Source organism: Cygnus olor (assembly GCF_009769625.2).
Source record: "Cygnus olor isolate bCygOlo1 chromosome 30 unlocalized genomic scaffold, bCygOlo1.pri.v2 SUPER_30C, whole genome shotgun sequence".
Classification (NCBI taxonomy): domain Eukaryota; kingdom Metazoa; phylum Chordata; class Aves; order Anseriformes; family Anatidae; genus Cygnus; species Cygnus olor.
Genome location: NW_024429051.1, coordinates 13,371 through 28,345, shown reverse-complemented (window position 1 = coordinate 28,345; position 14,975 = coordinate 13,371). Strand labels below are relative to the sequence as shown.

Sequence of the window (14,975 nt, the reverse complement as noted above, 5' to 3'; positions counted from 1 at the left end):
TGGTCTCAGGGTGGTTACAAAAAAAATAATGATGGGTAATGGGGGTGGGGGGTTGATATTTTTTTTAGGGTGGTAAATATCGAGCTTTTCTCTAAAGGAAATGAGTTTGGGAGAAAATGTACGGGACTTGTATGGGCCACAGCTTTAGGAGGAGACGCCTGATAAATGAGGTATGCGCAAAGCATTTCTTAATCCATCTCCTCTGGCTCGATTTGTATGCAGGAGGCACCCGCTCTGACGCTGAAGGTTATTCTATTTTTAACATCATGCTGCCGCACTTTTTTTGGTGGAGAGGTAAGTTCCATCAAGTCTCCTTTTTTTTTTTCCAAGCATCAATTAAAAGCTAGGCATTAAAAAACCCGCGCATGGGAGCGATGCACATCCCAGACCGGACTCTATTCCCCGCTGTGCTTTCGGTGTCTCTGCTGATTTATGGGGAAGATCTGGACACCAAAACCCTTCCCACAACCAAAAGCTGGCTTTGGGGCAGATCTGCGGCACCGGCACAAGCCTGCATGAACAGAACTGGCATTTTCCTGGGGTTTTTCCTCTTTTTTTCTTTCTTTTTTTTTTTTTTCCTGGCTGATGAAGATTATTTGCTGTAGTCAGCTGCTGTTCGGAGAGAGACTGCACTAGCAGCCTGGATCTTAATCCTGCTTGACAGCATAGCCCGAAGAACCAAAGTGGCCAAACCGATATAAAACTGCTGTCAATGCTCAGAAGAGCAGGGATTTTTTTTGGTGTATTTTGTGCTGTTTCTGTTCCAGAAAATAGGCTTTCTGGAAAAGCACCACCAAGCATCCAAACCCGCAACCGCTACAGCCCCTTTCCTGGAGCAGCTTTGTGTTTTGTCGGGTTTTGTTTGCTTGCCGGGCACTGCCGAGGTGCAGGGCAGCACCCGTGACCCTCTGTGTCCGACAGCATCGTGTTTGCAAGCGAACCCGCTGTCTTCTGCATCGTGTCAGCTTCGAAGCAATTCAGCTGCTGAAAGCCCAAATAAATCCTGGTTTCTTTCTTTCTTTCTTTCTTTCTTTCTTTCTTTCTTTCTTTCTTTCTTTCTTTCTTTCTTTCTTTCTTTCTTTCTTTCTTTCTTTCTTTCTTTCTTTCTTTCTTTCTTTCTTTCTTTCTTTCTTTCTTTCTTTTCCTTTCTTTCTTCCTTTCTTTCTTTCTTTTCCTTCCTTCCTTTCTTTCTTTCTTTCTTTCTTTCTTTCTTTCTTTCTTTCTTTCTTTTTCTTTTCCTTCCTTCCTTCCTTCCTTTCTTTCTTTCTTTCTCTTTCTTTCTTTCTCTTTCTTTCTTTCTCTTTTTCCTTCCTTCCTTCCTTCCTTCCTTCCTTCCTTCCTTCCTTCCTTCCTTCCTTCCTTCCTTCTTTAATTCATTTCAAAGAGGCAATCTCACAGTAATAGCGCAGGTATTGCTCATTACATCGATTAAGACATTTGTATCAACCAGATGTGGCTTGAGAAGGCATCTTGCTTCATTTCTGGTAGCAATATAGCGTGCCCAGCCTAGACAGAGTGACAACCAGGATTAAAAGTCTGTTGGGAGGGTTTCCAAGTGTATACTGTTGATATATGTTGTATACCTATCTATCTATAGATATCATATATCTGTATCTATCGATAGATACAAATATATCTCTGTGTGTGTTATATAAATAGAATACAACTGGGAGATATCTCTATATCTCTTTATATCTCTATATCTCTACCTATATCCAAATATATCTATGTCTATACCTATATATATCTCTGTATCTCTACCTATATCTCTCCGTCTATATATCTATACCTATATCTCTATGTCTATATATCTATATCTGTATTTCTCTATAAACTCTTGCTTTGGAAAACAAATTCCCACCAAGCCCTGGTGCTTCTGTGTCAGGACGTGTCCTGCTTTCAACAGCAACACCTTTGGTTAATTCACTTAAATTTCAGAATGGGGCTTAAAATTGTAAGTTTCTGGTCTCTGTGGTGCTCAGTATTTCAAGAGCTTCTGTCGGTCTCTGCTTCCACCCTCATCCTGCAAAATAATCAACCCAGAAGAGGTGGAAAAGTGAGTGATAGATGTTCTCACTGGAAGTGATTTGGGCTGGTGCTGACTTTGTCAACAGAGAGGCCCCTGAGCTTTTCACCTTTGTTCCCCCCCATACCAGCTTCTGAAAAATTAATTTTTCATTTAATTTCTGAATATGTACTGTCAATATTTAATAGCTGAGGGCTCTTCCTTGTTAAATAAAGATGCTGATTTTTTTTTTTTCTTTTTTGATTTTCCTCGCAGATGCTAATAAAAAGATTACATTGCTGTCCACCCATTGCTGGCACCTGACCTGATGGGTTTCTCTTCAACATGCATGAGGCTGACTTGTTTTTCGTAGAGGAATTTGGAAAGGAAGAGGAAGCCGAGTTTTCCAGCACATCCACTGGATGTTTTTCTAGGAGCTGGTCCCCAGCAGGATCTGTTCCTTTCCAAGGCATTGCTTTGGCCCTTTCTGAAGGTTTCCCACCTCTCCAACAGTCCCACTCTCTTAACACCTCCCCTGGAATTATTCCTCAGCTTCACTTTGTGTGCTGAAGGCCAAGCATCCTCCAAGCCCCAGTGCATTGCAAATGATTTAAAGGGCTTAGAGCTCCTTTGCCAGGGCTTTGGTCTCAAACAATGCACAGTAGCTGTGCATAATTTTGACTTTTCCCCATGTGGCAGGGGTTTAAAGAATATTTTTCTTATCGAAACACTTTTTTTTTTTTTTTTTAAGTGAAAACATCAAATAAACTAGCAGAAAATCTAATTAATTTTTCATCATGTGCAGAGTCTCTGGAATAATTAACAGGGTTGAGATTCCCCACAAGCCAATATCAGCTGTGCCATGAATATTCATGCCGGATGGAAACAGCGAGGATTGAGGGGCAGGTGTCGATTTTCATTGACTTTGGGAAGCGATTGTGGATGCTGCAGGTTAGCCGCCTGCCGTGCTGCTACGTGGTGATGGTGGTGGCCACCTCTGCAGAAGGCAAAGCCTCTGGTGATGTTTCTGGAAGGAAAAATGTTTTCCAAACCAATTTGAAATGAGAAAGGGAGCTTGAAGTGTCTGGGGATGGTGGAGGAGATGCAGTCTATGTGATGGGTAAGATAATAAGCTGAGGGTCAGTTGATGGGTGGACACACAGTGTGGCTCCACCGGGCTTTGACACGGAGTTCTCACTTTCCTGGAATGAAAATAAAGCCAAAAAGCTGCACTAAACACTGGTTTTGTTTCAGTTTGGGTGGCTTAGAGCTTAAATCGCCTCAAAAAGAGCCTATTAAAGGCAACGGGCACCACGGGGTGATAAGGGGAAGTGCCCTAAGGATGCACATCAAGATCAAACTGTGAGTTTCAGAGGGGTTTGCACATGGTTTTCTGTGTCAGAGGGAAATAGGCAAGCTGTAAATGGAAATCAGCTGCTGGCTCTGGAGTTGGAAATGAAATGCAAGTCCATTCAGTTTGCAAGTTTGTCTTAAAATGTATCTGGTAGCAATTCTGTTTGTTGATATCTTTAATGGGATTTAATTAAGTATGCTTACAGGACAAGGAAAGACCATATGGTCCCCCTTATTATCAGCTAATTTAACTTTTCCCAAGGATAATTAAAACCAATGGATGTATTTGCCGTATTAACAACTGCAAAGACCAAGCTTTCTTCCGCCTTGCTTTCTTAGCAGCAGCCTCAAGAGCAAAATTCTTCTATGGACTTTAATAGAAGCTAATACTGCATTACTGTCTGGGGTCAGTCTTCTAGATTGACCCACGTAGTGCTTCGGTAGGAACTCAATTTTTTGAAGGTAAGCCATTTTTTGATATTGGTTCTATATGCAGAGTCAGCTTGCACCTGAAACAGGTTGCTGAATAGGGGCTTTGCTTCGTTTCATGAAATATATCTTTGCATTTGAATTCTCACTTGTATAACATCTGTAATCAGGTTGGTCAAAGGACAGAAAGGACAGATGCTGGAGCACAGCATCCCTTCCCAAAATACCCGGTCTCTGTTTTGGGACGCGAGCAGCAAATCCTCAGCCTCCCATGGCGGTTTGCTTCAAAGCCCGATCCTACTCATCACTAAGAGCATGAGCTTTGCTCCTAATCTGAATTGCCGACTGGAGCTTCTAGCCATTGATTTGCAATACGGCTCCTTCCCCGCTTGTAAAGATCCTTTAATACCTGGTATTTTCTCCTCTGAGGATATGATGTGCTGTAATCAAGTCATCTCTCACTTGTCTGTGCGATAACTGGGGCCGGTGGCACTGTTCGTGTCCGAATGCTAACGGCTTTTTGTAAGCGTCGCGCACGTGCATGGCTTTTTCTGCCTTTCTGACCCCTTTTTCCACCTTCCGACCCCTTTTTTCCACCTGCCAAAAGTGGGTGCCCCATTTGGAGGCTCCATTTCCACGTTGGCTTCACTTACATCGAGGTGTTCAATAGCACTGCCATGTTGCAGAACCCCCCCAAAAATAACCCTGGAGATCCGATAAGCCATAAACTCCCTAATAAAAAAAGGGTCAGCAGGCTTATCCCTGGAGAAACGGGGTGGCCCATGCATTTAGAGTGATTTTCATGAGATGTGTGCTTCCAGCCCTAACAGCTCTGATCTTTTCAGGACTGGGTGGATGAAGAGGGAGCAACTCCAGAGCTTGTATGACTTCTTTGGGCTTAATGCAGCTACAGGGGGTCCTGTGCTGAGCAGGCAAAGCAGATTTTCGTTGCCAAAACCATCTCCAGCCAGCACACGTGGTCCCATCACCATTGGATTTTCCTGCTTGGATGGAATCCACCATTGGATTTTCCTGCTTTTCCTGATGGCAAGGCAGGGATGGCTCTGCAGATGCTCTTCGAATGGCCACAGCCCATCCAAGCACGAGAAACTCTCCCACTCGCCATCTTCTGCAGTTGTCACCTTGGGTTATGAAGGGGAAATATGAATTTTCCAGCTCCCTAGACCCTGCTGGGAAGACTTGTAGCATCATCCTGGAGGAAATCCTGCTTATCATGTCAGCTGCCAGTCATCAAGGTCCAATTCTGCCCCTGTTGTCTCTTGGGATCCAGTCCCATGTTGCTTCAACCCAAATTTCTCCTGGTGCAACACCTCATGGCACGATCAGCTATTCCCCCTCTGCTGCCACAGCCTGCTGTAAGTAAACACGGGAGAAAAAAAAAAAAACAACTCTGAATAAAGGGTTTTAGATGACTTGGGGAGAAAATGTGAGACAGGCGAGCAGCGCTTGGAATTATTGATCGATATTCCAGCAGCAGGGGTTGCTTGCTTTTGTCAAGGGCTGCAAGCCACGAGCACGCCTGTGGATAGACCTGGAGAGGCACATCACGACCACACTGTTTGAGCAGAAATTTATTATTTTTTGGCCATGCATATGCCTGGTAATATATGTTTGAGAACATGAGAGAATTCAGAAGGTGGTACCTGGCTTCTTCACCTCCTTGGGTCTGTTGTGGCATCAGTTGCTACCGAAACCAGAGGATCGAGTTCACGTAATGAAATGCTGCTATGACCTAAGGGGTCAATTTTCAAACATTTATGCAGGTTTTTGGTTTTGCACAGCGGGGAGCAGCAGCAGGAAGGTTTCTTCTGTGTCTCATCCTGACGTTGTGATGCCTACCCTGGGGCTTTTGTGCACAGGGCTCAAGCCTGAACAACAAGCACTGGTGTTATGCGGTGCTTTTCCTCTTGTGGCTCCAGGGAGAGAGAAAATGCAAGGAAAAAGAAATAATAACAAAAAACACAGCTGTGTAGCAAGTCTTTAAGCTTGTCTGGGGTTGGCACAACGCGGTGCTGGCACAAAGGAGACCTGCTGTCCTTTTGTCTTGGTTATTGTTTAATCTTCTGGTCTGCTGGTGGGAAGAGCATCACCGTCACCGAGGCCTTGCTGCGCCGAGGGATGAGAGCCCCTCTCCGCCTTCTGTGTGCTCCCGACCGCACTGAAGTCTTTTAAATGCTCCTTTAAATCCCAAGCAGCCTCCTCTTCTTTTATCACTCCTTTCTCCCAGCCCGAGGGAGACGGTTTATTAAACAGAAGAAGCAAATTGTGTTTCGCTGCAGTCACCTTCCATTTCCAAAAAAAAGCAAATTGTATTTCACCTGCCATTTCACTAAAAAAAAGCAGAGCGAAGGAATCCAGCCCTGCTGGGGTGTAGATCTCGTGCGTTAATTGAAACGTCTCGAGGATATCGTTCAAGTTCCGTATTGCTTCCCACCTCCCCACCTTCCCTGGATCTCGAATGGGTATCCTGCCATTTAGCACGCATGTTTTGAAAGAGGTATATAGAAGTGCAAAAGGCTGTAAAATCTCTGTAAAATACCCAGATGGAAGGAAAATGTAAAGAAACAGATGGCGCTTTTATAACTTGGTGTTTTATTGAGCTATAGAGCTTTCACTAAAACATCCCTGTGGTAAGGAGAGGCTTTTCTGGATAGCCACAGATCATAAACTTTAATATTGAGATGTTTGTTTAGGGGGGTCATTCTGTGTACAAAAATAGCTTTTTGTGAATAGGAGGACATGGCACGGGGCCTGCATGAGATGTTTTTGCACAAAACAGCCGTGGCCCTGGAGCCACGTGCCTTTGGGGACAGTTTTCCTGGTGGATGAAAGGATTTTCCCTCTTCTTGCAGGATGCATTGATGGACAGGAGCTGGGGGAGAAAACCTTTGCTGGAGAGCGGTGGGCTCAGCAGCTGGACAAAATGGACCAAGAGACAAGAGATGGGAAGAAAAAAAGTAAGGAGAGGAAAAAAGAGCATCACTCGTAGCCCTAGGGGGGGGTTATTCAAGGCAGCAGCATCGTTGTGAGCCCCACATGGTCCTGGTGGGGGTCGCAGGACCGCTCTCAGCAGGACTAAGCCAGCCCCTTCTGCTTGCTGCAGCTTATTTGTCAGCACCAGGCTTCATTTTTTTCTGCAGCAGCCAGGGACTTAGTCACACTTTTAATTAAAGATTTCAGGAGAAGGCAAGAAATCTGAAACATGAATGATGGCACAGACAAGTTGTTACCGCCGCTCCTACTAACTAGCAATATGTCTTTCACAAATGTCTCTTGGTGTGCCCCCTCCTGCATCCTTCATTTTATTTACTGATCTATTTTTTTTTTTCAAGGAAACAACCATGTTGAGCCTTCTCAGCTTCTGCTTTTTTTTTTTTTTTTCCAAGAAAAAATATTTTTGGTGCAAACTGCTTTATAAAGTTGCCTGTTTTATCGTAGAGGGGCAAGAGGAGACCTCAACGGTCAGGCCCTGCCTTCCTAAAGCTGTTGATGTCTTTGATAAACATGAGAACAAATGATCAGATCATTTTTTTTTTTGTGTGTTGGATTTTTTTTTTCTTTTTGGCTGGGCTGGGCTAGCACAGCAGGGCTAACAGCTTGCATCTGTCTGCTTTCAGCAAGAAGAAACTTGATTTTTTTTTTTTCTGCACTGAATCCTGAACTTCTCTCCAAACTGTGCTCTGCTCTGTTGGCTTGCTGCTGCTGTCCCTTTCTATCTGCCTGGCTGCTGCCCGAGGCAAGGAAAATCTGCTTTCATCCAAAGCTTCATGAGAAAAAAAAAACACATTGTCTTTGAAAAACGTTGCTCAGGTCATGAACACCTGTGAAATTCTCCTGCAGATGGGATGTAACCCTTCCATCATGCCTCTCCCATTCACACTCAGGGGCTGCACACTGTCTGTCCAGAGAGAGACATCTGTGCGATGTCTACCCAAAATAGGTGTGGACACCTGAGCAGCTTAATTTTATGCTCAAACGAGGGTTTTGAGCTGTGTAAGAGCCAGCTTGGCTTGGCTGGAAATGGGTTTTGTGGTGATGGCACTCATGTGCCAGGTTCCTGTGGTGATGGAGGCTGAGTTGATTTTCCTTTTGTCACCCTCCCTGAGCACATAGAGATTTTTTTTTGCATCAAAAATCGATTCCATGATTCTGTGATGCCATGATTCCACAGTTTCATGATTCTTTAATTCTGTGATTCTGTGGTTCTATTACTCTATGATTCTGTGATTCCATTATTCCACAATTCAGTGATTCTGTGATTCCGTGATTCTATGATTCTCTAAATTCTACAGTTCTCTAAATTCTACAATTCTCTAAATCCTATGATTCTCTAAATTCTATGATTCCATGGCTCTATGATTCCACAATTCCATGGTTCTATGATTCTGTGAGTCCACAATTCCATGGTTCTGATTTTATGGTTCTGTGATTCTATGATTCTATAATTTTATTATTCCATGGTTCCACGGTTCTATGATTCTGTGATTCCACGATTCCACGGTTCTATGATTCTTTGAGTCCACAGTTCCATGATTCTGTGATTCCATGTTTCTGTGATTCTATGATTCTATAATTCTATTATTCCATGATTCTGTGATTCCATGGTTCTGTGATTCTATGATTCTATAATTCTATGGTTCCATGATTCTATAATTCTATTATTCCATGGTTCTCCGATTCTGTGATTCCATGATTCCTCATTTCCATGGTTCTATGATTCCATGGTTCCATGATTCTATGATTAATTCTATTATTCCATGGTTCTATGATTCTATGCTTCCACTATCCCATGGTTCTATGATTCTCACCCAAGAAAAGCAGAGCAGCCTGTGCCAAGCCGGGTGCGCGATCTCGGCTGGGGAACGTCCCCTGGAGCCAGCAAATCTCCGAGCTGCCTCCCTGTGCTTATTCAGCACAGGGTCCTCCCAGCAAGGTGGCAGATGGTGGCACCTCCATGCCAGGCAGTGATATTTGCAGCTCAGTGGTGGCTTCGCTACGCAGAGCTGTTTGCCCAGAAGTACGTGCTTGGCTTAAGTTCATGCTTTATTTATTTTTTTATTTATTTATTTTCATTTTTGCTGGATCCTGCGCTAAAATTAACACAATGCCTTCACAGCGTTAGATAAAGCCTCCAGCTAGGGTAAATCAAATTCTCAGCATCACGTTGGCTTAACTCAACCTAAGAGCAAGAAAGCTTAAACACAACCCAAACGGGCATTGCTATTTCAGTATCCCCTTTGAAGTGAGAGCTCGCTTCAGAAGAGCTCAGTTCTTCAGGAGAGGGGAAGAAGTGGACACATGTCTGAAGCTGGGTTCTGTCTCCCTGTGAGCTCCTGATTTCAGTTGAAACATATTATTTTTGTATTATTATTATTAATAATAATAATTTCCTTGCAGCAGGAGAGATCTATGTATGCAGTCTTGCTTTTTTGGGATGCCTTTCCCAGGACAGACCCCCCCCGGCACGGGACAGATTGAAGCACACAGTGGAGCACTTACCAGGTGAGTCACCCCAATTTTGGGGGGCACAAAGCTTTATTTCCTTAACCCCAAGTGCCCAGATGAGGTAGACTCGTATGTGGTCTGCTCTTGGGCAAATCCACCCCTCCAGTATCTTGTACGTGGTGCTTGTCACTGGGGACCAGCCACTTTTCTGCAAGCTTTGCTGCCACCGTGGAAGTCGTCAGGGCTAATTGAAAGCTCACTTTATGCTGGCATAGCACAGGGCTGCGTGGAAATGTTTGATTCTATTCTTAATCCTCCTAAAGCCTGCAGAGGGAAGTAAAACAACCTTTATGTTGATGGGCGATGGATCTGTCAGCTCCCCGAGTAAATTCCACCGCCTTTGCTCAGAAGGCACATGTTTGTTTTCCTTTTTTCTCCCAACTATTTTCAGCTACAGAATTGCCTCCTAGGAGAAACCACTATTTATTTATTTTTTTTTTCATGCAGGACTTCTGGACTCTCTGCACCCACCTCTGGTCAGTTCTGGTCTTTTTCACCCAAATTGAGATCAGTTGGCTCTTTATATTTGTCCCTACAATATTTGTGCAGTTGCTGGGACTTCAGCTCAGCATTGTTCCCTACTGTGGAGGTTTTGCAGATGGAAAAAAAAGGCCTTTAGGAGCAGCCTGTTGATTTGTGCGATGATGCTTTTCCAATGTTGTCCTGCTTATGCGTGGATGAGGTCAAGTATCTCATATACCAGGAAAATACTTGTCTGCAAATAAATTCTGAGCGTCGCATTTCTCTTGGTTCATCAGCAGCCTCCTTTTTACCCCTTTTTTTGGTGTTTTTTCATATTATTTTTTTTCCTTTCACGGGCTGAGCTGTACAGGTACTCTTCCTAGTGGCTGCCAGCTCTGAGATTATGGCATTCAAGATTTTTATTTTATTTTTTTTTAATTGTATTAATTTGTCTTCTTTTACTTGCACTTTGATTGCCAGGTCTGTGCAGAGGGCATCTTTTGTGACAGAGGCCAGGTCAATACCTGGGATCTGTTCTTTTTTTTTGTGGATTTCCCAATGTTTACTGGAGGTGCTTTGCGGATCTTAATCGTTGCCTTTCTCCTGTTTGCTCTGCAAATTCAGGGCTTCCTCTCTTAACCTTGCAGCAGAAAGGGAAGGAGACCCTTCAGATTTTTCAAACCTGCTTCGCCAAGTGTTTTACCTTTCCTCCTTGTTCCAGCTGGCTGCGTCTTCCAGGCTGATAAACAGGGCTATAAATTAGATTTCCTGAGTGTGTGTTTTTCAGGTGCTCTCTAACCTTTTTCTGCCTGAAAGTGCAGAGAATGCCTTTTTTTTTTTTTTTTGCCACAAGCGTGAGGGTCTTGTGGGGACTAAAGAAGAAAAGGGAAAAAGCACTTGGAGACAGCGCACATGGCGAAAAGAGGAGAAAGCAGCAGAATTGCTACGGCTGCCCTGGGGAATGGGGGAATCTGCATGAGCAGCTCCTTTTTCACCTGGACAGAGCCAGAACCGGAGCTCAAGAAGCTGGTGGGCTGGAAGACCTACGTTAAACACCATGATGGCACCACGTGAGACAGATTGCTCGTTGCAGGGGCATCCTGGAGCATAAGGAAGAAATTCAAGAAATTCACCCATAGTGACGTTTCTGGAGACTTTATCACATTATTTCTATTGCTCGGGGCGCTAGGCAGGGTTAATCTCTGCTGGAAGCCCAGCGAGCTGTGCAGAGCATCAGGCGCTCACGTTTCGGATGCTCAAAGCAGCCTCCACCTCCCCGTCGTCCCAAGGGATGCAGCTGGGGATGCAGCTTCGATGCTGACCTACTTTTCCTCTCTTTTGCAGGTCTTACGCCAAGCCACATCTGCCGACAAGCTGCTGGGGGGTGTGGAGGATGGTTCTGGGCTGGGGATGTAAAAAGGGGATGGGAGCACAGGGGGCTGTGGCAGCACGATGGCATTCTCCCTGCCTGATGCTGTGTTCTTCTACTCCAGCCTCTTTTTCAGCCACTTTCTCCTGGTCTCCCATTTTCCAACCATTTTTAGTTACAAAAGCAAATTCAGCCCAAGCAGTGAAGGACAAGCAGCACCTTCCCCTCTCCATTAAACATCCAAAAAGCAAAGCCCAAAGCTCCAGTGCTGGACAAGAAGCTGGAGCAGATGCTAAAGGGAGGCAGTGGCAGCACCAGCCTTGCACTGTCACCTTGTCTGGAACGTGCTTGCACCATCCAGAAAAACAAGAAGGAGAAAAACAATCCCAGGGACATGAGGGCAGCAGTGGACAAAGTGCCTTGGCAGGGACGTCTTTGGCCAGTATTTGGGGTGGCTTTAGCTGTTGTGATGCCCATAATAGACATTGATCAGGTCTGAGCATCCTGCAGTTTTTCCAAACTGCTCACAATAATTATAACATAAAGAGTAAACGACCTTCTGCTGTCGCAGGGCTTTTATTTTCTCCTGACCTTAAGGTTTGATGCTGCTAAGTGAGTGTCTGGCATACTCTGACTCTTAGCTGGGCTCTTGCTTTTGCCAAAACACCGGAGTTAAAGACATTCTGGGGTTTCTCTAGTCTGCTTTCTTCCATTGCCAAGCAGAGCCGTGCTCCAGACAGGGAGACAATGCTAATCTCCAATCCTTGTAAAAAAAAAAAAAAAAAAAAAAAGATGTAAAATGAATCATTCTGCACGTGAAACTCCAGCATCATTTGGAGAAGAATTTGCACCGCCTATGACGGGAGGCCTATTCAGCCAAACCAAACTGCAGATGCAGACCCATTCATGCACTTTAAATGAACACTGTCATTTATCTTCATTAAGCGAGGAGCTGGCTGCCAGTGTCCGGATGCCGAAGGACGCTCACCCTGCCCAGCAGGACCAGGAGCTCTCGCAGCGTGGCTCTTTGTGATGCCTGCCCTGACCTTTCAGGGCAATCTCTGGCTGGCAAAGTCTTTGTGCTCTGAGATCTGATAGGGGAGAAGCCTTCGTGCAGGCAGAGCTGTGAAAGCATCAAAAAAAAATAAATCCCTGCTGCTGTGCCTTGCTCCGACTCAAGCTGGAGCGATTGAACCAGGTCCTGTAGCAATGGGCGGCTTCTCAACTGATTTTTAGGAATATTAATTGTAAGGAGAGCTTCCTCAAGAGTTTTTTTTGGGGTTATTTTTGGGAGTTGTTTTTTTTTTTTGGATATCTGTATGAGGACTCCTTACAGGCTTGCAAAGGTGGAGCTGGCCACCTGCCGCGGTGTGCACGGGACAAAATAAGTTAAATATATATATATATTTGTTTACTTAACATTTTTAAAGAAATACTAAATAACCCAAAATTCACCCAAAATAGTGGAATAAGTGTGCAAAATGATGCACACCGACGCGTGTGTCAGTCCGCACGTGCCTCTTGTTCTTCGCCGTGGGTGCCGTCTGGCAACAGAAGCATCCACAACACCGGGATTTTGGGATATTCAGTTGCCATGGCTCTGGAGCTGCTTATTATAGCAGCTCCTGATGGAGCAGGTAACAGGCTTTTCACTGCTCGCAGCTCTGCTTTTGCTTATTGCCGAGGGCTGGAGTCCTTCCATCAGGAGAATCAGTGCACAACCTGTGGCTCGCTGCTTGCTTGTTGAATACCATGAGTTCCTTTCTCTTCCAAGGCTTCCTCCTTTTTGGAGTTCTCTCCCACCCACTCCTCTTGCCACAGCATCCCATAATTCCCATGCAAAAACAGTTCTTAAACCCAAAATGATCTCGGCACCCTTCGATAGCTAGCTCACTCACCATCCTCCCAGCTTTAATACATTTCTTCGGGAAGGGCGCTTAGAAAAATTTCTTCTGCTCTCAGTGTTAATGTATTTGTTTTAAATCTTTGCCCCCTCTGGGGAAATCCAGCAAGTTCGGTGCATGTTTGTTCAGGACTCCAATCACACGTGGAGCACTAACTCTTGGCAAATTAATTAAATGCGTCTCCCAGTTTCTGGTGGAGTTCGAACAGCTGTTCAGTTGTTCTGCACTGTGGGTGCAGAGTGAGGTGCAGTGAGGGGCTCGAGCTGCTATGGAGAAGCTCAACTCCATCCCAGCCAGACCCAGTATGACCAGTAAGGCCACCAGATGCACCCAGGGGGCCCTGCCCACCTCGACCATCCCATGCTGGAGCTGCCGGCAGCTGGGGTGAGGAACTCCGAGCTCGGGGATGTATCTCCAGCATCATGGCTACCAAAACTGCCAGCATTTGGCACTTCTGCACACAGAAAATAGAACTTATCCCGTTCCAGCTCAAACACAGGCCTTTAATCAATACTGTAAGAAGTCCCTCAGAAATACGTAGTGCTGGCTTTTAATCTGAATAAATATTGTCCTCAAGAGCGCACTTAAAGGAGGAATGATTCTTACAAGGCCCAGCGGAGACGCTGATATAATTTTCTGGTCTTCAGTGCCTGTTTGTCACACCATTTTCCTGGGAAGATTAAAAAGAAAAAGAGGAAAAAGCCAGCATTTTAAGTAGTGTATGAAATGAGAGACTTATTAATAGCAGGTTGTGTCAAGGCTGTTGACAGCATGTTTTGGGTGACGATTTGCAGGCACGGAGGAGCAGCTCTAGGTCCGCTCACCTTCCTCCCGGAGCTATGGGAGGGCTCCAAGAGCTCAAGATGTTTTTTAGGAGCACCAAATGGACATTTGAAGGAGGCTTTTTGAGGCTCTAAATGCGGCACGGCAGGCAGTCTGCTGCAGTTGGCAGGTCCAAGAACCAACCTCTCCAAACTAATTCCTCTAAGCCGTCACAAGCACTGGGGATTTGGGAGTCCTGGGTTTGCTTTCTGCTCCTGCCTCCCTTTCTAAGCTGTAAAATAAGGTTAGCAACGCATCTGGCATCCTCATGGGGGAATTTGGGGGGATTTTTGTCCAAACATGATGTTTTGCATAACTTAGTCACGTGGTATTCATTTTTTCTAGACATGTACCATGCCACACTTTCTTGTTTTCTTGTCTGTTGTGTTTCTTTTTCTTGTTGTTCCTGAGGAAATATCACAAAACACTTAGCAAAACTGTCAAGAGTCTGGGGATTCTTAAAATTATAGACTTGCAGAATCATGGAATTGTAGAATCATAGAATTTTCGAATAATAGAATTGTAGAATCATGGAATCGTAGAATCATACAATTGTAGAATCACAGGACTGTAGAATCATAGAAATGTAGAATTGTAAAATCATAGTATTGTAGAATCTTAGAATCATAGAATTGTAGAATCTTAGAATCATAGAACTGTAGAATCTTAGAATCATAGAACTGTAGAATTGTAGAATGGTTTGGGTTGGAAACTCCCACTAGGTCAACCACCAAAGCCCCATCCAGCCTGGCCTTGAAGAGGGATGGTGCAATTCTTGCCAGGGGCAAGGTGCTGTCAAGCGAGCAGAACTCTTAGCATCAAAGGAAATGGCAGCTCGATAAGCACTGGGAGTCTTGCTTCTCCAAATTCACCCAATTCTCCAAATTGTGTCTTTGGGTGGTGCTTTGATGCTGGTAGGACAATACCAGCCAGTGACACCATCTCCCAGCAGACCTCACGTGCGCAGCTTTCCAGTGCTTTCGTTTCTGCAGGCTGCATTTTTTTTTGTTTGTTTGAAGCAAGCAGAAAGGCATTTTGCATGAAAAGGTGTAAAATTAGATCTGCTTGCACAAGCGTAGCTCATGTCGCACGTCTCCGTTGGCGG

At 44.7% G+C, this 14,975-nt stretch overlaps 1 long non-coding RNA gene across 2 annotated transcripts; it reads left to right on the top strand.

Annotated features, from left to right (window-relative positions):
* The first annotated feature begins 221 nt into the window (after nucleotides 1–221).
* Nucleotides 222–6,759, top strand: LOC121062813. 2 transcript variants are annotated; one of them, XR_005815706.1, is made up of 4 exons: nucleotides 222–294; nucleotides 2,282–3,820; nucleotides 4,633–5,163; nucleotides 6,661–6,759. It is a non-coding gene; the product is annotated as an uncharacterized LOC121062813 (long non-coding RNA). The 2 variants fall into 2 exon arrangements; XR_005815705.1 differs by having other exon boundaries at nucleotides 2,282–5,163.
* The last annotated feature ends 8,216 nt before the right edge of the window (nucleotides 6,760–14,975 follow it).